This window comes from Mobula hypostoma, chromosome 9 (genome assembly GCF_963921235.1).
Source record: "Mobula hypostoma chromosome 9, sMobHyp1.1, whole genome shotgun sequence".
NCBI lineage: Eukaryota > Metazoa > Chordata > Chondrichthyes > Myliobatiformes > Myliobatidae > Mobula > Mobula hypostoma.
The window spans coordinates 110541586-110558337 of record NC_086105.1 but is presented as its reverse complement, the minus strand read 5'-3'; positions in this window follow the sequence as shown (position 1 = coordinate 110558337).

Sequence of the window (16752 nt, the reverse complement as noted above, 5' to 3'; positions counted from 1 at the left end):
TCTTCTGAGATGGTGGCACCCAGGAATTTAAAGTTACTGACCCTTTCCTCCGCTGATCCTTCGATGATTACTGGCTCACGGACCTCTGGTTTCCCTCTCCTGAAGTCTACAATCAGTTCCTTTGTCTCACTGACATTGAGAGGTTGTTGTTTCACCACTCAGCCAAGCTCCAATCTCCCTCCTGTGTGCTGATTCATCACCCTCTTTGATACAGCCCGCAACAGCGGTGTCATCAGCAAACCTGTACATGGTGTTGGAGCAGTAGTCAGCCGCACTGTCATGGGTGTAAAGCGAATAGAGCAGGGGGCTAAGTATCCATCCTTGTGGTGCTCCTGTGCTGATGGAGATTGTGGAGGAGATGTTTCTGCCAATCCAAAATGACTAGGGTCTGCAAGTGAGGAAATCCAGGATTCAATTGCATAAGGGGGTATTGAGGCCCAGGTCTTGGAGTTGACTGATTAGTTTTGAGGGATAATGGTGTTCAATGTCAAGCTATAATTGATAAAGAGCATCCTAATGTATGCATCTTTGCTGCCAAGATGTTCCAGAGTCATATTCTTAGGAACCCAGTCATTGCAAGGAAATAGAGGATTACCCTATTAGATTTAGGAAGGATAGATGGGAGGAGACTGAATTGAAATAAATGCTGACTGAAACTGGTTGGCTTAATGGCCCGATGCTGTGATTGCTATGGTAACATCGGTATAATATTATTGGAAGTATGGGAATTATCGTTGAAAAAATGCTTGATTTGATGTCTGATACTCATGGAATATCTTATGAAGTCTTTAGCCAAAATTAGAGATGGTGTGATTTGGATGGAGGTTTGAGGAGCAGCTTTGACACAATGGATCTGAATGACAACGTTGTAATTGAAGGTGTGAATGTACCTTTAAATCAGGGAGCAACAGAGCAAACAGTGAGGCTAAGATCTATTTATCTATGGCAGGCATGTTTTTATATTATGTGATCTAGTTTATTAGAAAGACGTTGGAAAACTATATTGCCCCATTGGATAAGAATTTTACACCGGAAATACTTGACAAAATCCTGACAAGAAATACAGAGAGATACTAGATTGCGTCATAGGGAAGCCTTGCGGTCACTGCCTCAGAAAGAGGCATAATTGCGTTCCGCTCTGGGTTCAGGCCATTGTCAAACACAACATTGAAAATAAAAGTACTATGCAATCCAATTTCCAGTCCACATTGTTCTTGGCTTGGTTAAGTTTTGGTTCCTCAATTTACCAGGTGTACTAGCAGCAATGTTAAATCCACATTGTGAACATTTTGTATTCAGTCAAAGGAGACTTCAGGTACCTAGTTTTAACTATTTAGAAGATCACATTGGTACTTTCAGCAGAGCTAATTGCTGCATGCAGGTGCATCCAGCTGAACTGTTCTGTTCCTTTGATTCTCAATGCCAGCAATTACAAACAACCGTTTATAACGTGATTGTCATTGCAATGTTCCTTCTTTATTCATGATTTTATTAGGAGGAATTCGTTTCTTAACTTGTTTTCAACTTAAATTTTTATCGCCATTGTTTTGTGAATACACATAGGAGAATGATTTTTCTACAGTTACGAATGTCTGAACAAATTGTCTGACACAGAGATCATATTTAGTTGTAGAATACAACTGGTGCTGCTTGGACACATCTTCAGTGATGAACCCAGGGTCACAGGGTGTTTTGGGTCTTTAATCATCAGACAGCCTCGACCGGGCTACCCAGCCGGGGGTGATCAGCCCCCGACTAGTGTCAAGTGGCGCACTAATCCACGGATCCCCCCCTCTGGATCCACAGCCACCGCGAGGCCTTTTCAGCAGCCTCCAGAATGTTCTTGGTGGCTCTTCTGCACTGCAGTCCTTTAACTCCAAGGAGTTTTAGAGTCTGCTGTAATGAATGACCAGCAAAGCCCCGGCACCCAACTTCGACTGGCTCAAAGCGAGCTCTCCAGCCATTGCTCCAGCATCCTGCAAGAAGATCTGTGTATCTAGCCCTCTTGCGCTCGTTGGTCTCTTCAATCTGGTCTTCCCAGGGGACAGTAAGTTCCAGCAGAACCACTTGCTTTGTAGACTCCGATATTAACACCATGTCCAGGCAGAGCGGAGTGACTGTGATGTTCTCTGGGAACTTGAGCTGCCTCCCTGGGTCGACTTGGAGCTGCCAGTCTCGTGCAGTGGCAAGAAGCCCTCCCAAGGAGCTAGGCCGATGCTGAGCTTCTCCCCCGCTCTGTTGAAGGTGATGGACTGTTTGGGAGCGTGCTGATTTTTGCCATCTTGAATCGCTGTGCTGATTGCGTCCGTCATAGACCTTAGGACTTGGTCATGGTGCCAGCGGTATCGCCCTTCCCCCAACGCTTTTGGGCAGCAACTTAGGATATGCTCCAAGGTGCCCCTCTTCTGGCACAGTTGGCATGCTGGAGTGTTTGCCATGCCCCACCTGTGCAGGTTGCCCGGGCTTGGGAGAACATCATAGACTGATTGGATGAGAAACTTGATGTGCGATGGTTCGGCTCTCCAGAGCTCTGTCCAGGTAAACTTGCGAGGTTCCCCATGCTACCATCTAGTCCAGGCGCCTCGTTTGTACATGCCGACCATCTTGCTGTATTGTTCTTTCTCCACTTCTGCTCGTATCTCCTCCCGAACCAGTTAACACTTCTCCTTTCCACGGGTGTTGTCGTAGCGTGGTTTGGGAAAACAGCCCAGTCCTGCCCGCCCCAGTGCCACAGTGCCCACCAAAATGTTGTGCCACATCTGTGCCTCCGCCCTGTCAACAGTTTCCTGTGACTGACACTTCCTTCCAGTCTTTACACGGATTCCTGCCGAAGTGACTTTAACATCAGAGGAGTCTCGGTACATCATAACCTCCCTGGCTCGAGTGACTTTGAGTATATCCAATAAAGAATTTGGGATGAGACTGTTTGCACAATGAGTAGTTAACTTGTAGAGCTCACTCCCATCCCTACAAGGAGAAAACCACAATAAGGGGGAGGCAGCAGAAAAAAATCTTGATTTATTGATTGACGGTTTGTGGGAAGAAATCTATAACATTAGGAATAATGTTATAGAGGAGCGGAGTTAATGACAAATAATGATTCTAACCGATGAAATATGGCAGCCCAGTTTCTGTTTTGTTTTGTTTTGGTTTTTTTTAGTGTAGGGGGTAAAAACTTCTTTTTGAATCTTTTTCATGTTCAGTTATTAAGAGATTGGGAGGTTTAAATTAAATATGTTACTCGGAGTCTGTGTCTGTGTACGTTAACCGTCATTAATGTAATCCCGATCTTTTTGTATCATTATCATTGTTATGTTTATCAATTTGAAACTCAGTAAAAAAGGTTGAAAAAGAAAGGAATAATTAATCTCCTCTATTTCAAAGTGGATGGTTAGGATTTTTTACCTCCCCCCTCAGAGATCAAACAGGTCCTTGAGCAAATATTTCCAAATGCATTGGGCTTCTTTAGTACTACACTGGAGCGCCAGCCCAGGCTCTTGTGCTCAGGATTTTGTATTATTGCTGCTATACTGTTCCCCACAACTTCTGATACAGGGCTGCAGGTGGGGGTTGGAAATGTGACCAACATGGATTACATTATAAGAAGTTTTGATGCATCCTGGGGCTGTGAAAGATATTAAATAAAACTGTTCTTATTTCTAATGTCATTAATGAGTTCACTACTCCAATAGAATAACAGACCATCCAGCTTCATTCAGACCCATTCCATTTCAGGTTATACAGAATAACTAAATACACACATTGAAAATACACGAAGATTCGGTGAAATGGATTGATTTTCTGTCTTCCAGTGAATTTTACTCTGAAAAAAATCAAATCAATGAATTCTTGAAATTCTCAGCTGGTGAGGCAGCATCTGCGGAGAGATGAACAAATTTCAATGATCGGTGAAGCTGTCATTTGTTAAACAGGTAAGATTAGCTACAATTTGTTCTCTACTTCATTAAGATGTTTTCACATTCATGTCACTACATAGCTATACTTCTAATTAACAGGAATTTTATGTTTTAAATATTATTAAAATCATTATTTTCCTAACAAAATCTTTTAAATTATTCAAGTACTTTTCAACTGTTTCAATATGCTTCGTCTGATGTTGCAACAAAGCAAAAGGGAGTGGCAATGGAACAAGAAGCAGATTAAATGCCACCAATTTTGGTTCATGACTCAGGTGGCATCTGACATTCATGATGAGTTAATATTGGCTCTTTCAATGAAAGTATTGGCGAACATGCCACTGGCTTGCCTCCACCACTTTGGAATAAGACTGAGTTGTGACTATATACAACAGTTTTTCATGCATCACCTACTACCCTTTTATGCATTGTCGCTCAACATCTCAGGGCCCAGGACTGAGGTCAGACCAACATAAAAATGTCAAATCCAGATGGAAGTGCTAATGTTCATAGCAAATTTTATACAATATATGAAGAATACCATGTATAATTTGTTCTGAGTACTCTGACTTGACTAGAATAGAGTTTAAATTCATCATGATCAGGTCATTCAATGTGTCACTATTCTGTGCATCTGCTTAATAACTTGTACTGTATCATTGCTAGGTACAAAGCCCATATCCATGTCTGTCAGATCGCTAAGCCTATCAGTTCCTAGCCCAGACCTGTGCCTGAAGAAATGCACACAAAATGCTGGAGGAATTTTGCAGGTCAGAGAGCATCTAAGGAAATGAATAGATGGTCAACGTTTCAGGCCAAGACCCTCCTTCGGGACTGAAAAAGAAGGGGGAAGATGCCATAATAAAAAGGTTGGGAGGAGGGGAAGGAGGCTAGCTGGAAGGTATTAGGTGAAGTCAGGTAGGTGGGAACAGTCAAGGGCTGGAGAAGAAGGGCTAGAGATGTGTCCTAAAGGTTGCATCAGTTCCACAGTCCATCATTGTCATTTTACATGTATGTGTGGCTTTTGGGACATTCAATGTTCTTCCCTTGACCAAGTCCCAATAGGAAAGCTAAATTCTTTGTCTGAACAATGAGGCAATGAGGGTTAGATTGAGGAACAAGTATAACAATAACAGTAGTGCTGCTGCCTCATAGCAACCTGGATTTTATCCTGACCTACATGGCTGTCTGTGTAAAATTTGTACATTCTCCCTGTGACCATGTTCCTCCACATGTCCTTGTCTCATCCTACATCCTATATCAATGGATCTGGGGTTAAGAGGGTGAACAGCTTTAAGTTCCTCAGCATAAACATCACCAAAGATCTCACATGGTCTGTACATACCGGCTGTGTGGTGAAAAATTCACAACAGCCCTCTTTCACCTCAGATGGTTGAAGCAGTTTGGTATGGCCCCCCAGATTCTAAGAACTTTCTACAGGGGCACAACTGAGAGCATCCTGACTGGCTGCATCACTGCCTGGTATGGGAACTGTACCTCCCTCAATCGCAGGACTCTGCAGAGAGTGGTGCGGACAGCCCAGCACATCTGTAGATATAAACTTCCCACTACTCAGAACATTTACAAAGACAGTTGTGTAAGAAGGGCCCGAAGGATTGTTGGGGACCTGAGTCACCCCAACCACAAACTGTTCCAGCTGCTACCATCTGGGAAACATACCGCAGCATAAAAGCCAGGACAAACAGGCTCCGGGACGACTTCTTCCACTAGGCCATCTGACTGATTAATTCATGCTGACACAATTGTATTTCTATGTATTTCTAATAATAACTATTATTATAATTGCAAATTGCACATTTTGGCAGAGATGTAACATAAAGATTCTTACTCCTCATATACATTGTATATGAACAATGTAAGTAATAAAGTCAATTCAATTCAATAAATGCACACAGGTTAGAAGGCTAATTAACCCTTGCAGCTTGTCTCCAGTGTAGATGTGTGGCAGGAGAGTCTGCGTTCAGTTGATGGGTATGTGAGTCAGAACAGGTTACAGGGGATTGAGAATTTAAAGAACTGTGACATATATAATATAAATTTGCAGTATACCTTGTATTCACCTGTTGAATACTGCTGTTCACATTTTTTAAAAGGGAGAGCAACATGGTGTATTAGTGTGAAGTATAAGTTTAGTTTCAAGGTTGATGGTGCCCCACCTAGTATGACCTGGTATTCTTTATGACAGATCGCACTGCCTTTCAGTGGAGGTTCACTATTAGAGGATTTGTTTGGCAAAAGGTAGTGGTCACAAATACTTACTTGTTGGCAAATGCTTTGAGTAGTGTGACTCTTTCATCATCTTCACAGTTTGAAAAGCTTCCTTCTTATCTAAATACACATGCAGTTTATCACTGATTCATTGCTACTTTCTTTGTCAGGCAGTCTGAAGACGTGGGTGTGTACACCATAATGTGTATTTAAAAATAGACAGCTCGTCGGGCAGGAAGCTACTGTGTGGGAATCTGGTGTGAATCCCTGCCCTTCACTCTCACTCTCTTGGTAATGATTCACCCCGGGGCTCTGAGCGGAGAGACTGGTGTTGGGTGGGCTGGGTTGAACAACGCAAGCTTTGAGTTCTGAGCTGTGAGGGCCAGGCTGCACCCATGGCGAGTGTGGGCCATTGCTGGGGACTGGCACCTGCTCACTTTGTTGACAAGCCCCGCAGATACTATAGCCTTCCTTGGCACCTCCTGTTGAAAGGCTGAGCTGGGAAGAGGTACAGACAAACAAAAAGAGGGAGAGATGAGACAACAACTACTGCTACATCCAGTGGAAGGAAATCAGAGAAGTCAGTAGGATATGACAATGTCTGTCAACAACTGGCACCAGGTGCTGCCAGTCTCCAAGAATGGCTTATACAGACCATGTTGGCCAGGGTGTGACCACTTCTGTGTTTATATGGCCACAACACTTACCCAGGCTGCCCTATGCTACCACGTGGTTTACTGCTACACCATTGCTCATGTCATATTTCAGACAATGGATTATCATCTTCCTAATACTCTTAATTTCAAGTTCAAGTGCAAGTTTATTGTCATTCAACCATACACATGTATACAGCTAAATTAACAATGTTTCTCTGGGGCCAAGGTGCAGAAAACACAGTACATATAGTCACACACAGTGCCTAGTTATGATAAAGTACAATACAGTCACAAAATAACATTTGCACAGTTCCCTGAGTGTCCTGGCCTGAAGGTTGATGGTGTATGAAATGTCATCCTAGAGCGTCGTTTCTGTGAATAATTCAATAATGCTATTGTCCAGTATTCAAGAACTCAGTGCAACATTTTGACTTGTTTCCCAGAGTTTTAGCAAGTATTCCCAGATGGAACTAGGCAATGGAAGGAAAGATTAGTGTTTGTGTGTCTCATGTTAAAGAACAATAAGTTCTATTGCTTGGACTCCATAACACTGCAGGAATTTTTGTCATTGCTTTTGCTCATGCAGTTTTAAAATAACCATCTCTGATAGTCATGAAAAGTTTGTAACTATTATAACCTGCCTTACCTGCTGCTCCTGTTTCCAAATCATGGTACCATCTATGCCTGTGGATAGCCTTTGTGGCAAAATCGATGTTTAATGATTTTGATGTAAGTGGAGGTGGACTTGAGGAGGCAGTGGCAGCCAGACATGTAAACACTCGAAAGGTTAAGTTGAAACCCAATTTAATCTTCAACTGTGGTGTGCATTTCTATTGTCAATTAGCCACTTCCAACTGGCCACCTTTACTCGTAATTATGCATTTGTGGCTAATTTATCTGTGGTGTCCAGAGTGTGGCTGGAAAAATGTTGGAGAATGTCTTATCATTTCTGGATGTTTTCTTTTTTTCTCTCTCTCTGTCCAGGCAACAAAAAGAAGTCAGTAATAAGGAGGTGCTCTCACATTAAACTAGTATGACAACCACTCTTCCAATGAAGTATAATGTGTCATTAATAGAGCAAATAACTTATAATAGAGACAATAACTTTACAGCATATAATAGATTACAGAGGTATAGGGGCTGTTATGGAGAAATATCCAGAGGCTTGGACTGTTGATACAGGTGTAGCAGAAATAATCTTTAAAAAAGTGGTTCTGCAGATGCAGGAAATCCAGAGCAACGTAGACAAAATGCAGGAGGAATTCAGCAGGTCAGGCAGCATCTATGGAAAGGGATAAACAGTCGACATTTCAGGCCAAATTCTGATGAAAGGTCTTCTGTATGTGTTATACAGAGATAATATTTTCAGTCAGAGTTTATCCAAAGCAACAGGTTCTGCATCAGTCTTCTTCTATTCCCCACTCTGGCCTCTTACCTCTTCTCAACTGTCTGTCAACTTCCCCTGGTGCCCCTCCTTCTGCCCTTTCACCCAACATCCATCAGATTCCTTCTTCTCCAGCCCTTTCCCTTTCCCATCCACCTAAATTCACCTATCACCTTTAGTTATTCCTGCTTCCCCTTCACCTACCTTTAAATTTTGGCATCTTCCCCCTTCCTTCCCAGTCCTAAAGAAGGGTCTTGGCCTGAAACATCAATGGTTCATTCATTTCCATCGATGCTGCCTAACCTACTGAGTTCCTCCAGCATTTTGTGTGTGTTGCAGCAAAACTGCCAACATATTCTCAGGACAGAATAAAATACTCTTTCACTAAACTTTTGGTTTACATTTATAATCTGTCATTTTTGGCTGGATTCCGGTTTCCTCATCCTATTGTAGATACTCTTGTTTGCTTCTACATATTAAACTCACTAAATAAGTACATGGTGTTGGATTGTGAATGCCGGTTACTTTCAGACAATCATGGGATTATAGAACTGTACAACACAGAGAAGGGTCCTTTCGAGCTCCCTCATCCAGACTGACTGTGTTGCCTTTCTATTCCAAACCCGTTTGCCTGCATTCAACCCATATCCCTAGATTCCTCTCCTATTCAAGTACTTGTGCAACTACCTCTTAAACATTGTAATAGTATCTGCTTCCAACATCTACTCTGGAAGCTTGTGCCAGATATTCACCATCTGTGTAGGAAAACCTTTCCCTTTTATTTTCTCTAAATTTCTCCCTTCTTAACTTAAACCGGTGCTCTCTAGTTCCCAACTACCTGGCCCTATGATAATGATTCTGACTATCTATCTTATCTACGTCCATCAACATTTTATAAACTACTAAAGTCATACCTTAGTCCACTATGTTCCACTTAGAATGAACACAGCCTATCCAATCTCTCCTTATGACTACAGTCATCCATTCCAAGCAATATCCTGGAGAATCTCTTCTGTACTCTCTCTAGTACTACTGCATCCTTCCTACATTGTGGTGATCATAACTGTGCACACTACGTTTAATACAGTAAAAATGCAACATGATACACCAACTCTTATGCTCAATGCCTCAACCTATGAAGGCAAGCCAACTAAATGATTTTATCGCTACCCTATCTACTTGCATTGCCACTTTCCGGGAGCTATGGACCTATACCCCAATGTCTCTTTGTAGATCAACACTGCTAAGGCCACTGATATTTGCTGTATATGTCCTAGGAGAAATTAACCTCCCAAAGTACATTACCTCATACTTACCAAGATTAAATTCCATCTATCACTGCACAACTTTCCAGCTGATATACATACACTGAAATTTTTAAAAAAATTGCACTTTTTGGTATTTTGTGCTGTTTGGTGTTTGAAACTTTACTGTAAATAAAAGATCAAAGTGTTGATCCCCTCAAGTACAGATGAATTATACCCTTCTCATTTGTTTATCAGCTCACTCTGTTACCACCTGCTGAAGCTTTGTTGCATCCTTTGAGGTTTCTTATAGCACCATGTCAAAACTCATTATCTAGTTTGTTCCATCCTTGTTCTACCCAATAAGTCTAGCACAAGGTGTTCTCATTTTGGTACTGCTGTTTAAAGAATGATTTTATAGGTGATAATTTTATAATGATGTAAACTATCATCTGACCTCCATCTGAATCATCCAGATTTGAATCATATAATGTCATACACACATTAAATGTAATGTTTATGTTCAAAACATAAGTAATGTTGCAAAGCAAAATGGTTGGTTTTTCTTAAGTGCCATCTGCTCAAAGCTAATTGTGGTCTTTTTTTTTTCTCCAAGGACAGCTATTTGTTAAGCTGGGTAGGACTTTTCATTAATCAAAATAGAAATATTGAAATTTCTTAGGTCAGGGGACATCTGTGGAGAGAAAAATGTTTAACATTTCAAGTCTTAAATTCTTATTATGCAAATTTATTTTGTTCCAATGAAAAGACAGAAACTTAAATGTTGACTGTTTCTGCTTCCACAGATACTGTGTGACCTGTTGATTATTTTCAGCATTTCATATTTTTATTTCACTTTCTGAAATCCATTTTCTGGTTTTACCATTTTCAGATCTTTTTGTTGCTCAGCGCCATCAGCAGGATACCTCACTCTGAAAAGATCATTGGAAAACCGCACGTGAATTGCCGGTAACAATGGATGGGACATGAAAGGAAACCAATAAGTTGTCAAGACCTTTAATTTATGGCTTTCCTTTGTTTTCTGAAGTCCTTGAGCATATTGCATTACCTAGGTCTACACTGCCTTTTCTATCATTCCCTGTTAGATCGCTTCAGTCTATTCTCTATCTAGTTGATAGAATTGATACTACTCTTGCTAAAACTATCATTACACCTGATATGTAACTGAAACACATTTTCACAGATTGATGGAATTGAAAACTCTCTGGCTTTAAGTGGAATTCTTAACGTCACTCACTTTCATACTGAACATGTGATATTGCAATCCCATAGATCCAGGCTCTACTGTCGTGAACAACTGGATCTTAATTTTATAATACAGTACAAATGTATCCTTTTGGCCAGCCTGTATCATTACTCCTATTCTTATGCTGTTTTTTCACTTTTTTTGTTTCAAATAGTTCTCCACTACTCTGTTTAAAACTTATTTGGATTTTACATCCACCGCTGTTTCTTCTCAACCATATGATCGTAAGGAGCAGAGTTAGATCTCTCAGCCCATTGAGTCTGCTCTGCCATTCCATCACAGCTGATTTATTATCCCCCTATTCTCCTGGCTTTTCCCTGTAATCTCAGACACAATGACTAATCAGAATCTATTAAATTTCACTTTAAATATACTCATTGACTTGGCCTCCACAGCTGTCTGTGCCAGCAAATTCTACAGGTTCTCCACCCTCTGGCTAAAGAAATTCCTTATCAACTCTGATCTAAATAGACATCCCTCTATTCTAAAACCCTGTCCTCCAGTCCAAGACTCACCCACTACAGGAAATATCCTGTCCACATCCACTCTATCTAGGCTTCTCAATATTTGAAAGGTTTCAATGAGATCAATGCTCATTCTGCTAAACTCCAATGAGTCCAGGCTTAGAGCCATCACATGCTTCTCAAACATTAACACTTTAATTCCTGGAATCATTCTCATAAATGTCCTATGGATCCTCTCCAATGCCAGCACATTTTTTATTAGATAGTGGGTCCAAAACTGCTCACAATACTCCAAGCGTGGTCTGACCAATCACTTATAAAGCCTCCGCATCACATCCTTGCCCTTATATTCTAGTCCTCTTGAAATGAATGCTAACATTTCATTTGCCTTCCTTACCACTGACTCAACCTGCAGTTAACCTGTAGGGAATCCTGCACAAGCCCTTTGCATCTCAGTTTTTTTTTGTATTTTCTCCCTATTTAGAAAATAGTCTACTTTTTATTCTTTCTACCTTTTATGACCATACACTTCCCAAAACTATATTCCATCTGCCACTTCTTTCCCCATTCTCCCAGTCTAAGTCTTTCTGCAGACTCCCTGCTTCCTCAACACTACCTGTCCCTCCACCTATCTTTGTATTGTCTGAAAACTTCGCCACAAAATCATCAATTCTGTCACCCAAATCATTGACATATAATGTGAAACAAAGCAGCCAACCAAGAATATGCACCCTTTATTCTGACAATATACCTCCTGCCGGTCAGTCAACCTTCTTTCCATGCTAATATCTTTCCTGTAATACCATGGGCTCTTATCTTGTTAAGCAGCTTCATATGGCATATTGTCAAAAGCCTTCTGAAAAATCCAAGTAAACAGAATCCTCTGATTCTCCTTTGTCTATCTTGCTGTTATTTTCTGGAAGAGTTCCAACAAAATTGTTAGGCAAGATTTCCCCTTAAGGAAACAATGCTGATTTTGGCATTTCTTTATCATGTGCCTCCAAGAATCCCAAAACCTCATCCTCAATAATGGACTCCAACATCTTCCGAACTACTGAAGTCAGGCTAACTCGCCTATAATTTCCTTTTTCATTTCTGCCTCCCTCCTTTCTTAAAAAGTGAAGTGACATTTGCAACTTTCCAGTCCTCTGGAACCATCCCAGAATCTAGTGATTCTTGAAAGATCATTAATATTGCCCCCACAATCTCTTCGGCTACTTCTTTCAGAACCCTGGGATGTAGTTCATCTGCTCCAGGTGATGTATCTACTTTAGACCTTTCAGTTTCCCAAGAACCTTCTCCTAAGTAATAGCTACCACACTCACTTCTGCCCCCTGACACTCCCGAATTTCTGGCATACTGCTAGTGTCTTCCACAGTGAAGACCGAGGCAAAATACTTATCAAGTTCATCTCCATTTTTTTGTCCCACATTAGTACCTCCCCAGCATCATTTTCCAGCAGCCCAAAATCCACTTTCGCCTCTTTTACTCTTTATATATCTGAAAAAATCTTTTGGTATCCTCTTCAATATAATTGGCTAGTTTTATCTTAATATTTCATCTATTCTCTCCTTTTTTTGTTGTCTTCTGTTGGCTTTTTAAAGCTTCCCAATCCTCTAACTTCCCACACATGTTTGCTACATTATATGTTCTCTTTTTTCCTTTTATGCTGTCTTTGACTTCCATTGTTAGCCACGGTTGCCTCAACCTCCCCTTAGAATACTTCTTCATCTTTGGGAGGAATCTATCCTGCACCTTCCAATTTGCCCCCAGAAACTCAAACCATTGCTGTTCTTCCATCATTCCTGCTAGTGTCCCTTTCCAATCAAATTTGGCCAGCTCCTCTCTCATGCCTCTCTAGTTCCCCTTACTCCACTGTAATACTGATACATCTGACGTTATCAAATTGCAGGGTGAATTCCATCATATTTTGACCACTGTCTCCTAAGTTTTCCTTTACCTTAAGCTCCCTAATTAATCTGGTTCATTACACAACACCCAATACAGAATTGTCTTTTTCTTAGTGGACTCAACCACAAGTTGCTCTAAAAAGCCGACTCATGGGCATTCTACAAACTCCCTCACTTGGGATCCAGCACCAACTTGATTTTTCCTATTTACCTGCATACTGATATTCCCTATGACTATCAAAACATTGCATTTATTGCATACCTTTTCTATCTCCTGTTGAAATTTATTTCCCATATCCCAGCTCCTGTTCAGAGGCCTGTATATACCTATCATCAGGGTCTTTATACCCTTGTAGTTTCTTAACTCAACCCATAGGTTTCTACATCTTCCAATCCTATGTCAACTCTTTCAAGGGCTTTGATTTCATTTTTTATCAACAGAGCCAACCCACCCCTCTGCCTTGTTGCCTGACCTTTCAATACAAGGTGCATCCATGGATGTGAAGTTCCCAACTATGATCTTCTTTCAGCCATGGCTTTGTGTTGTCCACAACATCATATCTGCCAATCTCTAACTGCACTACAAGATCATCTACCCTATTCCATATACTTCATGTATTCAAATATAACACCTTCAGTTCTGCATTCAAAACCCTTTTCAATTTTGCCCCCCATTCCACTTCAACTCATCCCACTGACTGCAATTTTGTCCTGTCCTTTGCGGTCTTTCCTCACAGCCTCACCAATGCAGTGTGTAGAATCTGAAGCCCGACACGCTATCAAGTTTCCTATCACTTTACCCTACCCTGCTGAGCCTCACAGCCAGCTGCTTTTGCTGTGCCCTGATAGGCCAAACCCCTCCCCTTCCCCGACCCCCATCAGCAACATCCAAAGGGGTAAACTTGTTGCTGAGGAGAATGGCCACAGGGGAACCCTAAATTGACCGCTTACTCCCCTTACTTCTGACGGTCACCCATCTACTGTCTGAAACTGCACTCCGGATGTGACTACCTCAGTAAAAGTCTCATCTGTGTGGTTTTCAGCCTCCCTGATGGGCCTGAGTACATCCAGCTCCAGCTCCAGCTCCAGCTTCTTGACCTTGTCGGTCAGGAGCTGAAGTTGGGTAAACTTCCTGTAGATGTAGTCATAAGAGAGACCATTAGTTATGCTGAAATTCCACTGCTCATATGACCGTCCACCACCTGCTACCATGGATTCGCGTGACCCTGATTGGGGGGCTAAATGGGTACTACACCTTGCTCAAGGCTGACCTGCAGGCTAATGGAGGGAAGGAGTGCCTTACACCCACTTTGGTAAAGGATATATCTCCATCCCACCTCCAGATGGTGCATATCACGTCTTGGTTATGCGACCACTGATGCCAGGTAGACAACCTCTGAAGAGTATTGATAATGTCTGGGGTTACCTGTCTTGTGTAAGCACTGTCCAGAAGAAGGCAATGGCAAACCACTTCTGTAGAAAAAATTGCCAAGAACAATCATGGCCATGGAAAGACCATAAGCGTCCACATCATACGTCATAGCAGGTAACGAACAAAGCTACGTTAGTATTAACCCAAGCAATCTCCTGCTTCGCAGACAAGTCACGACAGGCCTCAATCAACTTTTTTTTTAAACTAGCATGTAAAGCCCACAAGGAACAGTCTCCAACTCACTCCATGATCTCCCACTCTGCAGACAAGTCCACCTTAAATTAATGGACTTAAATAGGACTTCAATAAGATTTTCTCAGTTCTCATTGTTAACTTCTTTACACCCACAGGAAAGCTCACCAATGCCAATGCTTTCTGAGGAAGCTGAAGAGAGCTGGACTTCGTACATCTATACTCACGCCATTCTACAGATGTACAGTAGAGAGCATCTTTACAAGCTGCATCACTGCTTGGTATTGAAACTGCATTGTACCAGATAGGAAGGCTCTACAATAGGTACTCAAAACTTCTCAATACATCACCAGCACTAACCCAACTGCCATCTAGGACAAGTGTACAGAAAGGTGCCAGTAACATCATGAAGAATCTCACACATCCCACTCATGGGCTGTTTGTCCCACTCCTATAAGGGAGGAGGCCACATAGCATCCACGCCAGGACCACCAGACTCAAAAACAGTTACTTTCCCCAAACAGTAAGGCTGATCAGCACCTCCACCCACTAACCCGTCCTTCCACACCCCTAACCACCACTACTTTATCATTTCTTGTTGTACCTTATGTACAGACACTCCTGTACCGAGTGTCACTTTATGGACATACAATCAATCTATGTATATAAGCTAGCTTACATATTTATATTTATCATGTTTTTATATTATTCTGTTCTTTATCTCATTGTGTTTTTTCTGTGCTGCATCATAGAAGGAGTAACAATTATTCCGTTCTTCCTTACGATTTTGTACTCGAAATACCATTTCAATCTGGGGAAACAAAAAAGTTACAGAAACTAGGTTCTCTCCCAACTGATTCATCGAGGAATGGAAATGCTGTTTACATTTTAATTTACAAATATGCAAAAAAAGAGAAGTTGCCTTTTCTCTGTAATACTACCCCAGCAGCTGTAAAAAAAAACACACCTATATCTCTCCCAACAGCTTCTCGTTCTCCTGAGAGAGACAACAGAGAAAAGACATAAGAACCAGCCGGGAGCAATCTCTGAGACTGCTTTCTAGGTCTCCAAAAAGCTGCCAAGCAAATAGTCATGACATTCAGATTCATTCTCATGCTGTCTATAATATGCAGTGGTTTACATCTGAAGGGATGTGTTAAAGTGGCTTTCAAGATGGCTTGTAGCACACTCACACTTGTCCGATTTACCAATTTACAATAATTCCACTGAATGTCTCTCTTACATTACCAGTTTAAATAGTCTGATCAATGGTTTAAAACTTAATCCCTCTAATCAGTTCACTTCAAAGTCAGTTTTACTAGAACATCCTTGACTGCTAAAACTTCAGTCTGAATGCCACTTAAGTGAAACATTTGAACCCTTCATAATAGTCCACATGATCACAGAAACATAGAACCATAGAAACCACAGCACAGAAACAGGCCTTTTGGCCCTTCTTGGCTGTGCCGAACCATTTTCTGCCTAGTCCCACTGACCTGCACACGGACCATATCCCTCCATACACCTCCCATCCATGTATCTGTCCAATTTATTCTTAAATGTTAAAAAAGAACCCGCATTTACCACCTCGTCTGGCAGCTCATTCCATACTCCCACCACTCTCTGTGTGAAGAAGCCCCCCCTAATGCTCCCTTTAAACTTTTCCCCCCTCAACCTTAACCCATGTCCTCTGGTTTTTTTTCTCCCCTTGCCTCAGTGGAAAAAGCCTGCTTGCATTCACTCTATCTATAGCCATCATAATTTTATATACCTCTATCAAATCTCCCCTCATTCTTCTACGCTCCAGGGAATAAAGTCCTAACCTATTCAACCTTTCTCTGTAACTGAGTTTCTCAAGTCCCGGCAACATCCTTGTAAACCTTCTCTGCACTCTTTCAACCTTATTTATATCCTTCCTGTAATTTGGTGACCAAAACTGAACACAATACTCCAGATTCGGCCTCACCAATGCCTTATACAACCTCATCATAACAGTCCAGCTCTTATACTCAATACTTTGATTAATAAAGGCCAATGTACCAAAAGCTCTCTTTACG